This window comes from Bos indicus x Bos taurus, chromosome 23 (genome assembly GCF_003369695.1).
Source record: "Bos indicus x Bos taurus breed Angus x Brahman F1 hybrid chromosome 23, Bos_hybrid_MaternalHap_v2.0, whole genome shotgun sequence".
NCBI classification, from domain to species: Eukaryota; Metazoa; Chordata; class Mammalia; order Artiodactyla; family Bovidae; genus Bos; species Bos indicus x Bos taurus.
In genome coordinates this window covers 12,844,445-12,868,718 of record NC_040098.1, presented here as the reverse complement: position 1 = coordinate 12,868,718, position 24,274 = coordinate 12,844,445, and the positions used below count along the sequence as shown (strand labels likewise).

The window sequence follows — 24,274 nt, the reverse complement described above, 5'->3', positions numbered from 1 at the left end:
CACCATCTGCACTCAGTTGCGTGAAAGTCGCTCAGTCGTGTCCAACTCTTTGCGACCCCATGAACTGTAGTCTATGGAATTCTCCAGGCCAGAATACTGGAGTAGGTAGCCTTTCCCTTCTCCAGGGGATCTTCCCAACCCAGGGATTGAACCCAGGTCTCCCACACTGCAGGCAAATTCTTTACCAGCTGAGCCACTAGGGAAGCCCAAGAACACTGGTGGGTAGCCTATCCCTTCTCCAGTGGGTCTTCCCGACCCAGGAATCAAACCAGGATCTCCTGTATTGCAGGTGGATTCTTTACCAACTGAGCTATCAGGGAAGCCAAGACCATCCATAAGACAAACAAATATGCCCAATGTCAGTTGCCAAATGCTCTCTCAGCCAGTGGAGTTATTTTCCAATATAGAGGCTTATTTCCACTCCTATCATTTGAGCTGAATGTTAATGAAGAACCAGTTATTATTTCCCCAAATCTGTTTATGTCTTATGATTGATTACACCTTTTTGACCTGTTGCTGTGACCACATTATTTAGTTACTACCTAAATGAGTAAGTGCAACAAGAAACCATTATTTCTATAAATCTATGTTGAATACTTTAAATTGATTAAAAGACAGGTTGCTATTTTAAAAAGAAAGAAAGAAGGATGCTGCCAGATTAGGCATTAGCAAGACAACTCAAAGACTAAGGAACAAATCATACAAATCTAAAAGGTACTTTTAAATTGCTTCACAAATGTCTTTAGATTCTCACCCCATTAATAACATTAAGACTGGATGTTAATTAACTAGCAAACATTTATTTAGGCATTCATGTGCCAGTCACCCGCAAGATTAAATGACTTAACCATTTTATGCTAGCATATACTTTACAATTATTAACACATTGCTTTTATCGTTGGCATTTTTCACATGAGAAAACTGAGGCGCAGAGAAGTTGAGCAACCTGCTTAAGTGCACATGCTATAAAGACGCAGAGTGAGTGTTTCAGCCCAGGAGGCCAGTTCCAGAAGCAATAAGCCAAGCTATCGCAGACAGCACATTTATTATTTGTGTGGCAGACACAAGAAAACATGTATGGCTCTCAAATTAGTTGACTGATATGCAAAGAAAGTATCTTAAGCCTACCACCCAAACACACACATACACACATTTTAAATTGAACACATCTAAGCTTTTTTTCCAGAATTCTGTGCTTTAAAACATCTCCACTTACTCATCAATTTTATTAAAATAAGGGATTTCTGGTATACATTTTCCATGTTGTGGAGCCAGTCACAAAACGCAATGACAGAGTAAATGGCTTCATATTAACTACTGATATTATCAACATATCACATTTTCTTTTCCCAGGAAAAGAAAAATATTCACAGGATTATATGTAACGTTCTGAGATCTTACCCATGATTAATCAGTGCCATAACACAAGGAGTTTCAGGAATACAAAAGACAGAACTACAAAAATCTTAAAAAGAGAGAGAGAAGAGAAAGACATGAACTATAAATGAAATCTGAACATTCATAAATATTTAGATCTGTTTTCTGGATTTCATTAATTTCTCTACTATACTACTGAGTATTAAACTGCAATAAAATATCAAAAACAAAATTTTATGTTTATAAAATTCACCTCCATACCTTAGATACTAACACAGAAAATTGTTCTTTGAAACTGTAAGTATAAACAATATCACACGTCAAGCAGACATCTGGAATATGTTTATCCAAGCACAGAAATCTAAGGAAGGCAAAGCAAAATATTTTTCCATGATACAGCTAATGAAGGTATTTTTTTAAAGCATTCTATGCAATAGCCACCCCCCTCATCAATGTAATAACTACTTCAAGCAATGGGTGCTGAAGCCACTAGGTAAAAGGTTATTAAAAAACAAGTTGAACATTGTCTTGAAAGTTGAAGGACTCTGAACATGGTCTCAAAGTTTCATCCTACCAGTAACTCACTAAATGTAAAAAGTCATGCCTTTAGAATCTCAACCGTCAATACCTTAACCAAGTGACCAAATTTAGCTACACAAATAAGGAGATAGCCTGACATTGTTTTTCTTGATGCAATGTACACTTTCATTTTAGATTATATTAGGTGTTTTTATGATTCTCTACTTCAACTCACTTTATTTAATCACTGGTATATAAAAAAGTACACAACCTCACCTATTAGGAATCCTTGCCAAAAATGTTTAACTTAAATCATGAAAAAGCAATGAGAGAAAGTTAAAAGGTGGGATAACTGGTCTATATTCTTCTAAATCTCACTGACATGAAAAGCAAAGAGAGAAAGAGGAACTATTCTAGACTAAGAGACTAAAAAAAAAGAGAGAGAAACAACTATCAAAACATCTAGAAAATCATTTTTGGATCCTAGATTAGGGGGAAAAAGAAAAAAGGAGGGGTTACATACGCTCTAAAGGGCATTTCTGGAACAACTGGGAAAACTTTAACATGTATATAAAATAGCTGATATTACAAAATTCTTACTAATTTTTTTCAGTCTAAAAATGACACTGCGGTTAGAATGTGTGCCCTCATCCCATAAGATCCATGTTGAAATATTTAAGAGGCGAACTGTCACAACATCTGCAAATGGTTTGAAAAGGTATATTTATAGAAAGAGGTAAAGATGATAGCGAATATTAAAAATTACTGAATCTAGGCAAAGAGTATATAGACATTCAGTATACCACTTATTTCAGCCTTTCTGTGGGGTTGGAATTTTTCAAAATAAAAAGTTGAAGAAGGATGTCTACACAAAGCCTTGTACATGAATCTTTGCTATCCGTGACAGCCAGAAACTAAACCAAGCCAAATCCCCAGCAATGAATGAACGGATGAACAAATGTGGTATTAACCACAGAACGGGCTACTATTCTACAAGAAGGAGGAACACACTATGGATACATGCTACAGCATGGATGAACCTTGAAAACAGTCATCTCAGTGGAAAAAAAGCTAGTGTTCTATATATTATGATGCCATTTATGTGAAATATAAGAAAAGTTACATCTACAGAAACACAAAACCAATCAGCTGCCTGGAAGCTGGCAAAGAAATTTACCACCAATAATCCTAAGGAAACTTTTCAGGGTGATGGAAATGTTCTAAAATTGTACTGTGGTAATAATGGTGGTAGAACTCTGTAAATTTACTAAAAATCATCAAACTGTACAATGGGTGAATTTCATGGTAGGTAAATTATACCTGATTTTTATTATTTTATTACTATATTAACAAAAAAGTTGAGAAAGAAACAATCTATAATCAAAAAAAAAAAAACAAGGTAAAACAATTAACAATGTGGAGATGAATAAATCCAGTTATCTGCTAGTGTAGACCGGAGGCAGGGAGCAAAACATCAAGCTAAGCTATATAATAAAACTAGTTACATTTCTATTAAAAATAAAACATTCAATAAAACGTTTAAAAGAACTCCAACCACTTACTGTTCCATTTCCAAATAAGGTCCCCAACCAAATGACAGTGTATAAATCAATTTTATAATCAAAAGACTCTGGCTTCAACAACAAAAAGACAAATAAACCAATTACAATACAGGCAAAGGAGGGAATTTCCTGGTGGTCCAGTGGTTGGGAGCCTGTACTTTCACTGCCGAAGGCCCAGGCTCAAACCCTGGTCAGGCAACTAGAATCCTACAATGCAGAGCACGGCCAAAAACAGAGGGGAGAGGAATAAAAAAAAGAGACATTTCTCCACAGAAGATAAAACAAATAACCAATAATCACACCGAAAAGATGCTTAATTTCACTTACTTGTTAGCAAAATGCAAACCAAAACCATGATACCAACAAATTTGACAACCTAAACAAATGCATAAATTCCAAGAAACACACAACCTATCAAGACTAAATCATGAGAAACAGAAGACATGAATACATTAATTACTAGGAATGAAGTTGACTCAGTCATCAAAACCCTCCCAACAAACAAAAGTACAGGACTAAACAGCTTCACTAGTGAGTTCTACCAAATACCAATCCTCCTCAGACCCTTAACAAAAAAATATTAAGAAAAGGGAATGCTTCCAAACTCATTTTAGAAGGCCAGCATTACTCTACTACCAAAGCAAACAAGGACACACCACAATAAAACAGAACTACAGGCCAGCTTCCCTTATGAACACAGATGCAAAAAGGCTCAACAAAATACTAGCAAACCAAATTCAACAATACATTAAAAGGATCATACACCATGACCAATTGGGATTTAGTCTATAATGCAAGGATGGTTTAAGATCTGCAACTCAACATGATACACAGTTTTAACAACACGAACTACAAACATCATATGATCATTTCAGCAGAGGCAGAAAAAGCACTTAACAAAATTCAGCAGCCACCAATGATAAAAATTCTCAACCAAGTGGGCAAAGTGGATATATTAGAAAAGACTTGCATGTAAGTACTGAAACCTTAAAATTCCTAGAACAAAACATAGGTAGGAATATAGATCTTGGCAATGATTTTCTGCAATCTGACACCAAACGCAACAAAGGAAGAATAAACAAGTGGGTTATATAAACAGCTCATTCATATAACTCATTATTTTATTAAAAATCTGATTTTAAAACAGGCAAAAGATCTGAATAGACATTTATCCAAGGAACACATACAGATGGAAATGGGTACATGGAAAAAATACTCCACATCACTAAACATCAAGGAAATGCAAATTAAACCACAATGAGTCACTATTTTATACTTGCTAGAATGGCTATTATCACAGAGACAACAAATAAGTATTTGTGAGGATGTGGAGAAACAGGAACTTTGTACAGTGTGGGCAGAAATATAAATTGGTTGCAACCACTACAGGTAACAGTGTGGAGTTTCCTCATAAAATTAAAAAACTGACCTACCATAGGACCCAGCAATTTCATTTCTGAAGTATTTATCTGAAGAAAACAGAAAGGCTAATTCAAAAAGATAAATGCATTCCCATGTTCACTGCAGCTATTTACAGAAGTCAACAACCTAAGCTTCCATCAATGGATGAATGAATAAAAAACGATGTCACACACACACACACACACACACACACACACACACAAAATGGAATATATTACTCAGCCATAAAAAAGAATGAAACCATGCCATTTGCAACAATATGGATGGAAGGAACTTCGGGGTATGCTAAGTGAAATAAGTCAGAAAAAAAAAAAAAAGATAAATACCATATGATCTCACTTACACGTAGAATTTTTAAAAACCAAAAACTTGGGCTCATAGACACAGAGAACAGAATGGTGGTTGCCAGAGGTGAGGGACAAATAAGTGAAAGGGGCCCAAGGTAAAAACTTCCATTTAAGTCATGAGGATGTAATGAATCGCATGCCAACTATAGTTAACAATAATACATCACATATTTCAAAGTTGCCAACTGAGTAGATCTTAAAAGTTCTCACCACAAGAAAAAAAAATTTTTTTTTTTGCCAACTGTGTAAAGTGACAGATGTTAACTAGACTTGTGATGATCATTTTGCAATGTATACAAATCAAGTCATTGTTGTGCACCTAAAATTAATTTTTTTAAAAGTCTAACAACAACAACAAAATCATAATGGGACACACTTAATATCTATTAGGATGGTCATAATTTCTAAAAAGTTTTGACCAGGGTGTGGAAAAACTGAAAGCCTCATCCTCAAGCACTGCTAGTAAGATGTAAGCTGGTACAGCCACTGTGGAAAACAGGCTGGTGGTTCCTTAATTAAGACACGGAATTACCATATGAACCAGGAATTCTATTCATTAGCAAGTACCAAAAAGAACTGTGAAAAAGTGTTCAAACAAAACCTTGCACATGTATGTCTGTCTCAGCAGTAGTCACAACCACTAGAAGGTTCAGAACACAAATGTCCATCGGTTGATGAATGGATACACAAATGATGGTATATAACCACACAATAGACTATTATTCAGCTATAAAAAGAAATGAAGATGCATGCTGGAAGACAGATTACAAAGTGACTGTGGTGGATTCATGTTGATGTATGGCAAAACCAATACAATATTGTAAAGTAATTAGCTTCCAATTAAAATAAATAAATTTAAATTTAAAAAATAATAAAAATAAAAACATACAAAGTGAAAGAAGTAGAGACAAAGTGCCACAAATTGTATGATTCCAAATTCATATGAAGTTATATAAAATAGGCAAATCCACAGAGGCAGAAAGCATATTAATGATGGCCAGTGGCTGGGAAGAGGGGGAAATAGAGAGTGACCCCTTAATGGGAGCAGGTTTCCTTTTGGGATGATGATGAAAATGTTCTAGAAATAAAAAGTAACGATGACTGTACAACACTGTGAATGTACTAAATGCCACTAAATTATACACTTTTAAATGGTTAAAAAGATGAAGTTTGTGTTATATATATTTTACAATTATTTTACATTTTTTAATAACTGTGCTTATGGGTATACAGCATATTTTTGAATTTAGACTATCATAATTTTTCTACTTCTTTTGGCCTTTCTGTATACCACAGATCCCATACGGCTTCCCTGGTATCTCAGACAGTACAGAATCTGCCTCCAATGCAGGAGACACAGGTTCAATCTTTGGGTCAGGAAGATTCCCTGGAGAAGGAAATGGCAACCCACTTGTTATCTTGTCTGGGAAATCCCATGGACAGAGGAGCCTGGCGGGCTACAGTCCACGGGGTTGCAAAGAGTTGGACATGACTGAGCGAGTTACACAGATAGGTCATACAACAGGTATGCCATAAAATCTAACATTTGTTGATCGCTTACTAAAGGCAAGACACATGCTAGTAGGTATTTTTTATATATTTTAATCCTAAAAAACCTATAAAGTAGGTAAATATTATTACCCCCATTTTATATATAAGAAATGAAGGCTCAGAGAATGAGATAACAATGAATAACAGACAAAACTGGAATTCAAACTTTAACATTTATAAGGTTAACTCAAAGATAAAGGAAGGGAATAAAATGATCTCTAAAGCACAGAAGTAAGGTATTTCTGGTAATACATCTCTATGAATAATGCCACAGGAAAAAAAGAAAATCACATCCTTCCCCAAACTGTCCTGATGGTAGCTTTCTGGAAAAATATACAGACAGAAAGTCAACACTAATCCTAAACGATCTTCAATATGACATACGCTAGCATCTTTCCACCAGAATAGAACCAAGACTTTAATTACTGTGCTGGTTATTGTTTCCAGAGAACTCAAATGGTCCAAGAATTGTCACCACTCATTTTGAAGTTCACCATGAAGTGTTGTGGGAGGTCAGCTATATATAAGCATACAAGGAAAGGAAATTTCTTTATAATATATATTCCCAGTCTCTACCCAGACCCAGTGGATCAAAAATCTTTGAGCTAATACCTTAACATCCTTATGTTTTTGTAAAAGCCTACCCCAGCAGAAAGCCAAATTTCAGAACTGCCACAAACAAATGGGGAAAAAAAATATTTTTAGTCAAACAGAACAAAGCAAACAGGCATGGTCCAATCAGCACTGACTTTAGAGCACAGGAGCACCTGACATTTGTAATCTAGCTATGATATCAGATCTCTTTACTGTACACTTACATGTCAGGCAACATAATTCTGTCCAAATACACTTGAATCTTTGCATTAATTCATGGTACTGAACATATCAAAGTGTACCCAGAAATGCCTTTAAGAAATCTTTTATGGATTAATTCTAGCTGCACATATATGTATATGCATTATGTCTATTATGTATTTATATGTATACAAATGTACACATACATATATCATTAACCTTTATACCATTTAGCAAGGTGCCTGACGATCTAGCCTCAAGTAGCTTTCAAATAAACAAATACAAATAAATCTAATAAATATTTACTGACACCCACATTATAGGCCAAGTACTGTGCTTAGGTGCTTACAAATCTAGCCAAGAACAAGACAAATTCTTGTAACACTTATTATTAGCAGGGATATCAGTCATTAAGCAGGCTGCTATGGAAGTATCCATCCCTTTTCATCATTTTCCTTATTTTACTTTTAGATGTGAATATTCTGCTTCATCTTTCCCTGGGGCATTATAGGATTCTCACTTTGTCTTATCAATCCCTTTAAATTCCCATTTTCATTCTACATGGGGAAAATGTACATCCAAGCAGCCTCCGATATTATTTCAAAGCAATTGGAAAAATTCCAGAATCCACATTTCCATTGGGCTGAGACTTTCCAATATGCCAAATAATGATACTTTATGACCTAGAAGTTCCAATGAATTGGTAGTAAGAAAACATTGATCTGCTTCAGTGGCACTGTAATTGGAATGGTGATTAAATGCATCATGTTAAATTTACCCTGGGCCTTTTCCAGTGTGGCAAATATAAAATGAGCTATCAGCATGAGCAGAGCCTAAACCACTTTCTTTCTAAAATGGTACTTCTCCTGCATGTCAAAGGTGATATGTTTGAGCTTCTCCATTAATAATTAGACAGCATAAACGTAACAAACCACATACACCCACATACAGGTGTCCACAGGATGCACACTGCTCAGCATGGTTTACTGTACTGAGCACCTTGGGACAACCTTATGTATGTCAGAGCAGTGCATGCGCACCACTATAGTTAATGGTCTGTCAGCATTTCCATTATAAAGCAATTTTCAAAGGTTTATTGCTCTGCTGAAGAATTTGCTCTGAGCTGAAATTTGGCATTCCAGAAAAGCAAAAACCATAGCCCATAGTTGTTTATTCCCTTCCAAGTAGGCCAAGAGTTTGTTTTTGGTTTGTTTGGGCAGGGGGGGGTTGGGTTTTTTTTTTTTTTTCCTAGTTAACTTGCCCTTTATTTCAGAATTTTCTCATAAAGCCCTCTGGGACTATCCACAGAACAAAAACCACATACCTCACAAAGGGATTACTGTTTGGTAATAGCAGCTAGAAGGTAAAGAGCACAAATTCCAACTTATATGGAAAACTATTTCTAAAAAGCAAGCATATTTCTGATGAACAAATTGTAAGTTTTAAAACTTTATCAGTTCTACCTAGTTATACTATTCATGCTACCAGAGTATGCTGCCATTTATATTAAAATCAATGGATAGTTTTTAAATCCTCATCAATTGTTAAACTGTCTTTTATCTTTCCCACTCAAGAACCATAGCTACTACTGACCTAACGTGATTTTACCTACTCTCAACTCCCTCTGACCCTGCAAATTAAAGGGGAAAATTCTTTAAGTAAGAGGTAGGCATCAATACCAAGAAATGTTACACTGTATAGTAGATAGAAGTCTGAAGGCAATTTAATTCACAAGATGATCAGTCCCTGAATCAGAGAGTTCGCAGAAAACAATTTTGGTAATCGAGAAGATTGGTACATTAGTGAGAAACTAACAATTTCATCCAATCTCTGGAAACTGTTTTATTAGTCTGAAAGCCTGCCAGAATACTTCATGCTTCAAACAAGGAAAAAGACTGTTTTAGTATTTCAGTTGGTTTCTTGTTACTGAATCTAACTTGAAAGCTTAAATATTTACACTTTAAATTACAAGGTTTTTCAACTATATAGCTAATTATATTTCTGATACAACTCTATTCAATAAATATCAGACTTTTAAGAATGGTTTTCTAAAAAGTTCTCATTATGTACAAATAAAGACCCTCTAAAACTGGAGATCAGTGATCAAACCAACTTTTAAAAATGAACACTTTTTAGAGAAGCACTCATTCCAAATTACTACTGATACTGGTTAATATATTTTGCCAATTTTCCAACTTTACATTACTCTGAAGACAACTAGCTGTAATTAAAACCATCTATGATGAACAAATTGTAAGTTCATACTGTAACAACATGTTTAGTAAATGGGATCCAATTAATGATTATAGCTACCGGAAATACAAACACAAATGCATCAGACAAGGACATTAGAAGGGTCCAACAAATATTAAAAAACAAAATTTTGCTTTAGAATTTTTACTGATGTTGTTAAATTCTTTTAATAACATACCTCACATTAAGATTCCAAACTGATTCTACTTTTACCTTCAGCAGGGATTAACCTTACCTGCCAAATTTAGAAGTATAAATGCTAAAGTCAAAAAGTCAGATTTACCAAGGACAAAAAAACAAACTAATCAAGACAAACCTTCAACAGCATCAGTGTTACAAGTTAATTGGTTTGATGTATAGCATCACAGATTAAAGTCACTTTAATCTTCTGCAATTTTGTTAAAGGCCCTAGCTAGTAGGTCTGTCCAGTAACCAACCCAAGGACCTGTGAGTGCTTCAGATTTTTGTAAAAGAAACCCAAGACAGCCCTGCAGACCTTCTCTGAGGCACATCCTATTTTACAATATAACCCATGTGCCCCAAACCTCAGGAGTCTCTAGTCTGCCTACATGTTTTATTCTTCTCTCTAGTACTAATCACAATGGGTTTATCAGTATATACTCATTATTTACTACTGTACGTTTAATTACTTTATTCTTCTCTCACCACCACTTGCAACAAAAATAAAAGTTCTATGTAGAATTGTGTTTACCGCTGTATTTCCAAAGCATGGAATACTGCACGGAATAAGTCTGCTCAATGAGTTAATAATCCTATTATCACAGACACTACTAACAAACAGATTATCCAGTCCCTACAAAACACAAATGGAAAAAAAAAAAAGCACAGGAATAGTATATATACTCTTCTTAGGGAGTTAAATCAATTTAAGAGTAAAACTGCAAACATTCAATACTGCCTATTATTTGAGATTATAAATTTTACATTGACTTTCTAGATAAAAGGATTTTACGTAAACTCTACTTGGAAGATTACTTTCCCCTGAGATTTTCCTGAAAACAGGTATCTTCTAAAAGCCTATCTAAGTGAGTAAAATTTTTAAATGGCAATTTGCATCTCAGAAGCACCAAAAAGGCAGTCAGCTATGCAATTTATTCAGAACAAAGTATAAATACATTTTAAGTATCAAGGATAAGCATGGGAAGAAATCTTCACACATTTTCAGTAAGAAATGAATTACAAGGTTTTCTGCAGCATTGTTTCAAGTAAATAAATGACTAAATAAATAGTTAAAATAAGACTGGAGGGGCCTTGTTCACCGAAACTTGGTCTCCCCATGTTGTTCTTGCTCTCACCTTCTGGCTGAATTTCCATCTGGAGTGTGGAGGCTCGTCAAGCCTACTAATTATGTCTGGGCTTCTAAGATCTGACCAGGGAGGCCTTAGTGTCTCCTCTCCTTCGGGAGAACGGGAGGACGCCTGCGGCCTATGTAGGTGACGCAAATTCCTTATTTTGGAATTTTATTAGCTTTCCACGTAAACCAAGTTATTCAGCCTCTTTTCTTCACTGAATTTCCTCACTGAGCTATCCTTATTTGATCACTCTTTATATCTTTAATTAACATTTAAATAAGCTATTGTTTCCTGATCCCGCTTTGAATTCCCTGGATCCACCGGGGCTGGACCCTGGCAAGTGGCACCCGGAACAGGCTAATTCGAAGGATTCTTCGGCAGAACATTCAGAAGCTCGCGACTGAGCTGCATCTGGCTGTTTTAAGAAATAAAAAAGGGGGAGATGCCGGGAGCCAGCATGAAGAACTCCGCCCATGGCAAAAGTCATGAGGAAGGAGGCTCGGCATACGCAGAGGCAGGATCGAGCCTCAGGAGTCCCCCTGGAAATTCTCGAGCATCTACCCTCAAAACCAGAGTCTGCCTACTTTACTGCTTTGTGCTCTCACCTATACCTCTGACTTTACGGGGGGTTGTCCCCCACCACCTCTCTCTGAAAAAGAGTTAACTTACAGCTCCAGTTAATAAAGTTCCTGGGCGTGCCAAGGGTGTTTCAACCTACAAACTCCTTTGGAAGTCCTCTAGCCTGCCTGAATAGGTTCTTCTGGCCACATGTGATTGTTCAGAGCCTCCCAACTGTGAGAGGCATGAGATGTTCTAAACTGTCTAAATACAGATCCCTTTGAGCAGTTAAAAGATTGATTAGAAATTGTATTGGTGAAGGGTTTTTCACTTGTTGGGCCATGTTTGCTGCTAAGTTTCCATATCCCTTACCTACTGTGTCCCTGAGAGTGTATTGATTAATATAATTGGTGTATAGGAAATAAATAGTAGCTTTAATGTTTGTAACCTTGGACCCTTGAGTTAATTCTTTTCTTGTTACAGCCCACCACACCTTTGCCCTATAGGAATGCAACTTTATCTAATGCTTTCGGAGGGTGGCGCCTGACTTTAGAACAATCATCTTTAGAGAAAAATAAGTTTTCTGAAAAAGGGATCTTAAAATGTTGACAGGCCTCTGGGCCAGAAGATGATGTAAATCACCTAAACTTTTGCATATGATAAGTTTGCAGGAAGAAAGCCTGGCTTACTGCTGACTCTACCCCTTCCCCCATTATCCTCTATGCATAATTTAAGGTATAAAAACTACTTTGGAAAATAAAGTGCGGGCCTTGTTCACCGAAAAAATAGTAATAATAATAAAAATAAGACTGGAAAAAAACCTGAATATCTATGAAGAAACTAAAGTGTACTGTATTTCTTGAGACTAATGTGGAACTATCCAAAAGAATGACATAATTCTATCCAGTGACATGGAACAACCTATAAGATGCACCACAGGAAGCAGCACACACCCAAACACGTACTGTGTAAATGTGCCACTGTCAGGCTCTACACAATACAGAAGGATGCCCACCCACCATCCAAAAAGGCTGATAAGAAGCTGCCATAGGATAAAGGAACTGAACAAGGGTAAAATGATTTACTTCTCACCGTAAATCATTTGAAACTGTCTGAATTTTTATGACGTGAATATTAGTTTTCTTTTTTTCAAACGGAGGGGGAAACCGCAGAATAAAATTAGAAAGAAACTTTATTCAAAATATGCAAAGATAATAGGCATTTCTATGTCCATCAGGCATAATGGTTAAGATTAGATCAATCTCATTTGACTCGCTTATTTCAAGTATTAATTTACATACTTTAAATTATGTAAACCCAGATACAGAGTCCACCTGCAATGTGGGAGACACAGCTTCAATCCCTGGGTCAGGAAGATCCCCTGGAGAAGGGAATGGCAAATCATTTCAGTATGCTTGCCTTGAGAACCCCATGAACAGTATGAAAAGGCAAAAGATATGACACTGAAAGATGAACTCCACAGGTCAGTAGGTCCCCAATATGCTACTGGAGAAGAGTGGAGACAAAACTCCAGAAAGAATGAAGAGGCTCAGCCAAAGTGAAAACACTACCCAGCTGTGGATGTGACTGGTGACGGAAGTAAAGTCCGATGCTGTAAACAGCAATATTGCTTAGGAACCTGGAATAGAACAGTCCACGAATCAAGGTAAATTGGAAGTGGTCAAACAGGAGATGGCAAAAGTGAACACTGACATTTTAGGAATCAGTAAACTAAAATGGACTGCAATAGGCGAATTTAATTCAGATGACCACTACATTTCTACTATGGGCAAAAATAAATTAGGAGAAATGCAGTAGCCCTCACAATCAACAGAAGAGTCCAAAATGCAGTGCTTGGGTGGAATCTCAGAAACGACATGATGATCTCTGTTTCCAAGGCAAACCATTCAGTATCACAGTAACCCAAGTCTATGCCCCAACCATTAATGCCGAAGAAGCTGAAGTTGAATGGTTCTATGAAGACCTACAAGACCTTCTAGAACTAAGACCCCAAAAATGTCTTTCATCATAGGGGACTGGAATGTGAAGTAGGAAGTCAAGAGTTAACTGTAGTAACAGGCAAGTTTGGCCTTGGAGTACAAAATGAAACAGGGCAAAGACTAACAGAGTTTTGCCAAGAGAATACCCTGGTCACAGCAAAAATCCTCTTCCAACAACACAAGAGACGACTCTACACATGGACATCACCAGATGTTCGATAACAAAATCAGACTGATTATATTCTTACCAGAAGCTCTATACAGTCAGCAAGAACAAGACCAGGAGCTGACTGTGGCTCAGATCATGAACTCCTTATTGCCAAATTCAGGCTTAAATTGAAGAAAGTGGAAAAGTCCTACTGGTCTAGTGGAAAACCACCAGACCATTCAGGGATGACCTAAATCAAATCCCTTACAACTATACAGTGGAAGTGACAAATAGATTCAAGGGATTAGATCTGATACAGTGCCTGAAGAACTGTGGATGGAGGTTCATGACATTGTACAGGAGGCAGTGTTCAAGACCATCCCCAAGAAACAGAAAGGCAAAAAGGTTGTCTGAGGAGGTCTAAAAATAGCTGAGAAAAGAAGACAAGCGAAAGGCAAAGGAGAATTCCAACAAGTAACAAGATAGCCTTCCTAAGTGATCAATGCAAAGAAATAGAGGAAAACAACAGAATGGGAAAGACTAGAAATCTCTTCAAGAAAATTAGAGATGCCAAGGGAACATTTCATGCAAAGATGGGCACAATAAAGGACAAAAATGGTATGGACCCAAGAGAAGCAGAAGATATTAAGAGGTGGCAAGAATACACAGAACTATACAAAAAAAGACCTTCATGACCCAGATAACCATGATGGTGTGATCACTCACCTAGAGCCAGATGTCCTGGAGTGTGAAATCAAGTGGGCCTTAGGAAGCATCACTACGAACAAAGCTAGTGGAGGTGATGGAATTCCAGTTGAGCTATTCCAAATCCTAAAAGATGATGCTGTTAAAATGCTGCACTCAATATGCCAATAAATTTGGAAAACGCAGCAGTGGCCACAGGACTGGAAAAGGTCAGTTTTCATTCCAATCCCAAAGAAAGGCAGTGCCAAAGAATGCACAAACTACCACACAATTGCACTCATCTCACACGCTAAAAGTAATGCTTAAAATTCTCCAACCCAGGCTTCAACAATACGTGAACTTCCAGATGTTCAAGCTGGATTTAGAAAAGGCAGAGGAACCATAGATCAAATTGCCAACACCCACTGGATCATCGAAAAAGCAAGAGAATTCCAGAAAAATGTCTACTTCTCTTTACTGACTACGCTAAAGCCTTTCACTGTATGGATCACAACAAACTGTGGAAAATTCTTCAAGAGATGGGAATACCAGACCACCTGACCTGCCTCCTAAGAAATCTGTATGCAGGTCAGGAAGCAACAGTTAGAACCAGACACAGAACAACAGACTGGTTCCAAATTGGAAAAGGAGTACATCAAAGCTGTATATGTCACAGCTTATTTAACTTATACACAGAGAACATAATGCAAAATGCCGGGTTGGACAAAGCACAAGCTGGAATCAAGATTGCCGGGAGAAATATCAATAACCTCAGATAAGCAGATGACACCACCCTTATGGCAGAAAGTGAAGAGGAACTAAACAGCCTCTTCATGAAAGTGAAAGAGGAGAGTGAAAAAGCTGGCTTAAAACTCAACATTCAAAAAAATAAGATCATGGCATCCAGTCCCATCACTCATGGCAAATAGATGAGGAAACAATAGAAACAGTGACAGACTTTATTTTCTTAGGCTCCAAAATCACTGCAGATGGTGACTGCAGCCATGAAATTAAAAGACACTTGCTCCTTGGAAGAAAAGCTATGACCAACCTAGACAGCATATTGAAAAGCAAAGACATTACTTTGCCAGCAAAGGTCCATCTAGTTAAAGCTATGGTTTTTCCAGTCGTCATGTATGGATATGAGAGTTAGACCATAAAGAAAGCTGGGTGCCAAAGAATTGAAGCTTTTGAACTGTGGTGTTGGAGAAGACTCTTGAGAGTCCCTTGGACTGCAAGGAGATCCAACCAGTCCTCCTAAAGGAAACAGTTCTGAATATTCATTGGAAGGACTGATGCTGAAGCTGAAACTCCAATCCTTTGGCCACCTGATGCGAAGAATGGACTCACTGGAAAAGACTGCTGGGAAAGACTGAAGACAGGAGGAGAAAGGGATGACAGAGGATGAGATCGTTGGATGGCATCACCAACTCAATGAACACTGAGTTTGAGCGAGCTCTGGGAGTTGGTGATGGACCAGGAAGCCTGGCGTGTTGCAGTCCATGGGGTCGCAAAAAGTCGGACTCAACTGAGTGACTGAACTGAAGAGATACACGTTAAATAAAATTGAATGCAAGTTGGTAACTGCTGGAGCTACATCATGGGTGTGTGCGTGTGCTGTCATGTCTGACTCTTTGCAACCCCACAGACTGTAGCCCACCAGGCTCCTCTGTCCATGGGATCCTCCAGGCAAGACTAATAGAGCAGGTTGCTATTTTCCTACTCCAGGAGATCTTCCTGATCCAAGGATCAAACCCACATCTCTCTCATCTCCTCTCTTGGTAGGCGGATTCTTAAACACTGTGCCACCTGGGAAACCCTACATCACAATTACAAAGGTGATTTATAATTCTATTCTTATTTTTTGCATTCTCCCATATTAAAATGCAAAAATATCAAAAAAAAAAATGAGATGAGCCATAGGTTGAAAGAAAATGTTTGCAAAAGACATATTAATAAACCTGATATTTAAGATATGTATTTCTATATCTGATAAAGAACTATTATTCAAAATACACAAAGAACATTATATGTAATTAGGGAAATGCAATTACAGTGACAGTAAGACCCCATTACCATATCCACTACAACGGCTAAAATCCAAAACACTGACACCACCAAATGCTGGCAAGCTGTGGAGCATCAGGGCTGGTGAGAATGTAACAAGGCACAGTCACTTTAGAAGACAGTGCGGCAGATTCTTGAAACACCTACCTCACTTCATACATAGAAATTAAATTCAGGTGGACTACAACTCAACTATAAAAGGCAAAACAGCATGGCTCCTAAATGGTTAGTCTAAGAAAAGTGTTTTCATGTGCTCTGAAGATTTCTCAGAATGCCCAAAGCACTAACCATACAGAATTACTCCACTGGTATACATCCAAGTTAAGAATATCTCATCACTGAAAGACCCAACCAAATAAAAAATTAAACTACAAATTAAGAAAACCTATCTGTAGCACACATAACTTAGTGCTAATATGCATAATGTATAAGAACTCCAACAAATCAATGAGCAAAAGACAAACCAAAAAAAAAGGGACAAGGGCCAAGAAAATATTTTTAAAATATGACAATGCAGTAATCAAGGAATTTTAAGTTAAAACTACAATAACATGAGAATATCAAGAGCATGGATAATTATTAAAAAGAACCACAATACGAAGTATTGGCAAGAATGTGAAACAATCAGAAACTCATCTGTACACTTCTGAAAAAGTCATCTATTAAAATAGACAAGTATAGAAATCTATGTCTTAAACACTCCAAGTTATATACCCAGGAGAAACACATGCTCAGGTACACTGTAGGATATGTACACAAATGTTCACAGTGAACAACCCAAAGGTCTATCAACAGCAGAATGGATGAATATATTGGCACACTCCTAGAATGGAATAAAATATAGTAATGAAAATGGATGAATTAAAACTACACCCAGCAATGTGCATACATCTGCCAATACTGACCGAAAGAAGTCAGACTTGAGGTACAAAGTGCCTCTAGGATGCAGAGGGATCCTATTTTGTGTTCTGGCCAGCGGGTACACAGGAATTCACTATGTGACAGTTCACTGAGATGTACCCGTCAGCGGTGTAAAATTTTACACATGTATGCTATGTACATTTAATTTCACACACAAAAAAATGAAAGCTGAAGATAAACAAAACACAGTATATCCATAAAATGGAATAGCTGGCCACAAAAATGCATGTCATTATACGGACAGACTCTGTGAACAGTGTATTAAGTGAAAGAAGCCAGTCACAAAAGCCCCTGCTTCATCTTATTTCATTTCTATGAACTATCCAGAAGAGGAAAATCTATAGAGGCAGAAAGCAGATTAGTGGTTGCTGAGGGCTGGGAGGGAAGGGGGAAGGCTGGGTTGCTAGGGAGGTGATAGCTAACACACACGCAGTCTGCTTTGCGGAGATGAAAATGTCTGCTTGGTTACTGTACCCTCTCTGGCTGCTCTCCAGATGCTGACAAAGGAAGCTCTGACAAGTTTCTGCTTGCTTTTCAGTGCTTCTGCAGAGGGACAAGCACTCAAAGCTGCCTGCTCTGCCATTTGACTAAAGTCACTCCTAGGTTTACATTTAAGGTATTACGGTGGTTACTTTTAAGGTTCTATGGTGGGAGGAACTATCAAAATAGTTTAAACTGTTTCAAAGAAAAAACTGAATTTAGAATAACTTCTGCTATTCTATATGGTGATGCTTATATTCTCGGATTATCAAGAACTCAAGAATACCATGACTATGCATATCTTAAACTGGTAAATGATACTGCTTTGCAAATTATCAAAAATTAATCTGATAGTGTTCCTTCGGCCATACTTCTGGTACTCTGGGTACCTTTTAACTATCTGATTACTCCATGAAATTCACTATTAATGATAATAATACATGTCAACTACATTTATGAAATCTTTTATTAGAGTATTCATAATCTAATCCATTCCACACAACAGGCCAATGAGAGAATGTAACAGAATAGATGTTACAGAAAAGGCAACCATCTCTCAAATAGGGAAATGCCTTCTTCACATCATGTAAGTGGGCTTCCCCGGTGGCTCAGTGGTAAAGAATCCACCTGTACTGCAGGAGACCAGGAGACACGTGTTCAATCCCTGAGTCGGAAAAATCCCCTCAAGGAGGGCATGGCAATCCACTCCAGTATTCGTGCCTGCAGGATCACATGGACAGACGAGCCTGGCAGGTTACAGTCCACAGGATCAAAAAGTCGGACACAAATGAAGCGACAGAGGATGCACATCATGTAAGTAGTCAACAACAGAGTCAGAAGGAGAACCAAGAGTTCCTGGCTCTTAGACTCACGGTCTTCAAAGGCAGAACATATTCATTAAACAGCTGTTAACTGGGAACATATGCATAACTCATATGCATAAATTTCTCACTCAAAATTATTAATTATTATGACTCTAGAAAAGCAAAGCTTGTATGTGTTTAGCTGGGATAGAATACAGAAGGAACTAAAGCGATTCTTGCTATTATGAGCAGCTACAGCTAGCAGGTACATGTTATTTTTTTAAATTCCTGTTTCTGTCTTATCTAAAAATAAGAATGAGTGCTAAATGCAAGCAGTAACATAACAAATTACAAAGCCTGGTTGTTCACATGAAGTATCATGAGAGGTATCCTAAAGATGATGAATGGAACATGTATTAACATGCCAAATCTTTTCACTTTTCTAACACAACTCCATAAGTAATCAGAAAAAAAAAATCATCAAAATAAATCACTGTTTAAAATATATACTGTGAAGCTTCTAAAAATGAAATATATACTTGAAAACAATAAAAATAATTATACAATAAAGGTTAGATCAACAAACAAAAATACATTTTCTATTATTTCAAGTCTTGTTGGTTACTGAATCATGCTCAAATCAAACACACTCTAGGCAGTAGGTAAGTATTTTACAGCAGCAATGCCCATAGCAAATTCCAGACTCACCAAGAGGGCCCCATAACCCAGTATCAAGGACACTGGGTCTCAGGGGCATTTATTACTTTCCTCTCACCTTCCTATGCCTTTGTTAACTATAACACAACAAGTAAGCTATTAAATTCAATGCCTGACTCTCAGGCTGACCTCTCTCTCCTCAGAATGGCAGATACTACTAGTAGCATACCCAATCATACCTCCTTCCTCCTAACTCACAAAATCTGCTTTTTTTTCCCTGTGGCCCCAGCCATAGCACCAGGGGAGAAATCAAGACTGGTTCAGGACTGTATGGCATCCATTGCTCCTCTCTGCCAACAAATGGTGTAGATGTGGCCATGTAACTCAGTTCTGGCAAATGAGACATAAAGGAAAGTTTCTGGAGGTGGGAGGTGGCAGAGAAGTTAACTTGGCAAAGCTTTATTCTCTAATTATATAAAAGACAGAGAAGAAGGAGAAATTCCTTCTCTTCCTCCTCCATTGCTTCTTCAAATGTCTCCATGTGAATGGGGATCCTTGCGGCTACAGTAGGCATTTTATAACCATAGTGGTTAGGACAAGCACACTGCAGAGCTGCTGACTCTACCCTGGAACCACTGACTCCAGACCGCTTAAGTGAAATAACAAATGTCTGTGCGTTTAAGCCCACTACTCAAAGGATGGTCCACAGATTACCATCAGACTACAAAGTGTGTGTTACTAGCCCACAATGAGAAAAGTACAGAAGTTGAGAGCAAGCTTTCAGAAACTTTTTAGCAATTTTAATTCTCCCAATTTTATGAAATATAGCTCTGCAATAAATTGAAATTTTGAAGAAAAAAAAAAAAACTGGCCCATCACATAGTAGAAAAACATTTAAGTCATTTCTTTGGGGTATTTAAGTCACTAGGGGCCAAAAACATTGGGGGACTTAGCATTATCCAAGAGAAAGTAGTCTAGACAAGTCCTCTTATATTCTCACACATTTTAAAAGCAGTTCAGTTCAGTTCCTCAGTTGTGTCCAACTCTTTGCGACCCATGGACTGCAGCACAGCAGGGTTCCCTGTCCATCACCAACTCCCAGAGTTTACTCAAACTCATCTCCATTGAGTCGGTGATGCCATCCAACTATCTTCATCCTCTATCATCCCCTTCTTCTCCCGCCTTCAATTTTTCTCAGCATCAGGGTCTTTTCAAGTGAGTCAGTTCTTGCCATCAGGTGGCCAAAGTACTGGAGTTTCAACTTCAACATCAGTCCTTCCAATGAATATTCAGGACTGATCTCCTTTAGGATGGACTGGTTGGATCTCCTTGCAGTCCAAGGGACTCTCAAGAATCTTCTCCAGCACCACAGTTCAAAAGCATCAACTCTTCGGTGCTCAGCTTTCTTTATAGTCCAAATTTCACATCCATACATGACTACTTGAAAAAAACTTTGCTTTGACTAGATGGACCTTTGCTGGCAAAGTAATGTCTCTGCTTTTCAATATGCTGTCTAGGTTGGTCATAACTTTTCTTTCAAGGAGCAAGCATCTTTTAATTTCATGCCTGAAGTCACCATCTGCTGTGATTTTGGAGCCCAAAAAAATAAAGTCTGTCACTGTTTCCACTGTTTCGCCATCTATTTGCCATGAAGTGATGGGATGTGAAGTGATGCCATGAAGGAGTACGTCAAGGCTGTATATTATCACCCTGCTTATTTAACTTACATGCAGAGTACATCATGAGAAATGCTGGACTGGATGAAGCACAAGCTGGAATCAAGATCGCTGGGAGAAATCTCAATAACCTCAGATATGCAGATGACACCACACTCATGGCAGAAAGTAAAGAACTAAAGAGCCTCTTGATAAAAGTGAAAGAGGAGAGTGAAAAAGTTGGCTTAAAACTCAACATTCAGAAAACTAAGATCATGGCATCTGGTCCCATCATTTCATTTTAAAAGCAACCTTTCTGCAAATAAAACTTACCAAGTGAAATTAAACAAAAATAGAAATGAACATGATCTGGAGAATAGCACTTTGGTCTCTCATCTAATCATCATTTCTAAGAATCCTAGAGCACTGTGCAAAAGGGAAGTCATGTAAGAAAATTCAATGCACATACAATCCAAATGACATGAAAAAACTAATCTCTAAAAGAATAAAGCATAAATGATTGAATCATTATGCATTCCTGATGCCATAATTATGCAGCTACATTTCAGATGTTAATTCTCTTTAGAATATAATATTATCTGACTTCATTAAACTAGTCCAGAGCTCAGCTGAGCTGATCAATTACAGGTTCACAGACTGAGCTATGTGACATTCAAACTTGCCAGTCAGTCTTGTTTTAAAAAAAAGTTAATGCACAATGGAAAACTTTTTTTTACTCACCTATTACAACTTTTCCAAATCACAATCTACAAAAATTTTTAATCATACTCTGAGATAAAAAAGCTGCACATATGAAAAATTTATAGCTGGAGACTTAGGAAACTACTTATACCAGGAAGATGTAACACCATTAATAAAAAAAACTTATGGTTCCACCCTACAGTCTTTTTCCATTAAACAAACCAGGAAAACGGGTTTCCCAGGTGGCACTAGTGATAAAGAATCCACCTGCCAATGCAGGAGACACAAGAGATAGTTTGATCGCTGGTTCTGGAAGATCCCCTGGAGGAGGAAATGGCACCCGACTCCAGTATTCTTGCCTGGAAAATTCCGTGGACAGAGAAGCCTGGTGAGCTACATACAGTCCATGGGATTGCAAAAGAGCTGGACGTGACTGGGTGAATGAGCACACAATGCACACATTAGAAAACACACAGGAAGAAGAGTCTGTGAATGCCTCTTAGGAAAGTCAAAAATGATAAGAGAACATAAAAGTAGAAATCTAAGCCCAAAGAAAAGCCCAACTGTACATGAGATGGTATGACATTACGATGCTTTGTCAAGGCCATTTGTTTTTCAAAAGGCTATATGTTAATTTCTCAAAAAATATGCCAGATTCTGTAATCAATAGCTAATAGAGCTTGTCCTGAAATTATGTGTACATTAACAAACATCTTAACAGCCTTAGATTAACTCAATGATTAAATGCTTAATACTAAACAAGGCAACCATATTTTTGGCAAAAATCATGGAATCTGCACCCAGTACCAAACAGATAGCAATCTACACAGAAACAAAACTAAATAACAACTGTACATTCAAACTGCCTTGGACTTGAACTATCAACAAGATACTCTTTCCCACTCCAAGGGTGGGGGTGTAATCCACATCAGATCAGATCAGATCAGATCAGAAGCTCAGTCGTGTCCGACTCTTTGCGACCCCATGAATCGCAGCACACCAGGCCTCTGTCCATCACCAACTCCCAGAGTTCACCCAGACTCACGTCCATCAAGTCAGTGATGCCATCCAGCCATCTCATCCTCTGTCGTCCCCTTCTCCTCCTGCCCCCAATCCCTCCCAGCATCAGAGTCTTTTCCAATGAGTCAACTCTTCGCATGAGTTGGCCAAAGTACTGGAGTTTTAGCTTCAGCATCATTCCTTCCAAAGAAATCCCAGGGCTGATCTCCTTCAGAATGGACTGGTTGGATCTCCTTGCAGTCCAAGGGACTCTCAAGAGTCTTCTCCAACACCACAGTTCAAAAGCATCAATTCTTCGGCGCTCAGCTTTCTTCACAGTCCAACTCTCACATCCATACATGATCACAGGAAAAACCATAGCCTTGACTAGACGGACCTTTGTTGGCAAAGTAATGTCTCTGCTTTTGAATATGCTATCTAGGTTGGTCATAACTTTCCTTCCAAGGAGTAAGCATCTTTTAATTTCATGGCTGCAGTCACCATCTGTAGTGATTTTGGAGCCCAGAAAAATAAAGTCTGACACTGTTTACACTGTTTCCCCATCTATTTCCCATGAAGTGGTGGGACCGGATGCCATGATCTTCATTTTCTGAATGTTGAGCTTTAAGCCAACTTTTTCACTCTCCACTTTCACTTTCATCAAGAAGCTTTGAGTTCCTCTTCACTTTCTGCCATAAGGGTGGTGTCATCTGCATATGTGAGGTTATTCATATTTCTCCCGGCAATCTTCATTCTAGCTTGTGTTTCTTCCAGTCCAGCGTTTCTCATGATGTACTCTGCATATAAGTTAAATAAACAGGGTGACAATATACAACCTTGACGAACTCCTTTTCCTATTTGGAACCAGTCTGTTGTTCCATGTCTGGTTCTAACTGTTGCTTCCTGACCTGCATACACATTTCTCAAGAGGCAGATCAGGTGGTCTGGTATTCCCATCTCTTTCAGAATTTTCCACAGTTTATTGTGATCCACACAGTCAAAGGCTTTGGCATAGTCAATAAAGCAGAAATAGATGTTTTTCTGGAGCTCTCTTGCTTTTTCCACGATCCAGCGTATGTTGGCAATTTGATCTCTGCTTCCTCTGCCTTTTCTAAAACCAGCCTGAACATCAGGAAGTTCACAGTTCACATATTGCTGAAGCCTGGCTTGGAGAATTTTGAGCATTATTTTACTAGCATGTGAGATGAGTGCAATTGTGTGGTAGTTTGAGCATTCTTTGGCATAGCCTTTCTTTGGGATTGGAATGAAAACTGACCTTTTCCAGTCCTGTGGCCACTGCTGAGTTTTCCAAATTTGCTGGCATATTGAGTGCAGCACTTTCACAGCATCATCTTTTAGGATTTGGAATAGCTCAACTGGAATTCCATCACCTCCACTAGCTTTGTTCATAGTGATGCTTTCTAAGGCCCACTTGACTTCACATTCCAGGATGTCTGTCAC

General features: G+C 37.9%; 1 protein-coding gene across 1 annotated transcript in view; it reads right to left on the bottom strand.

Annotated features, from left to right (window-relative positions):
• ZFAND3 (zinc finger AN1-type containing 3) overlaps positions 1-24,274 on the bottom strand; it is a 328,471-nt gene that overhangs the window by 237,934 nt on the left and 66,263 nt on the right. The window lies entirely within an intron of this gene.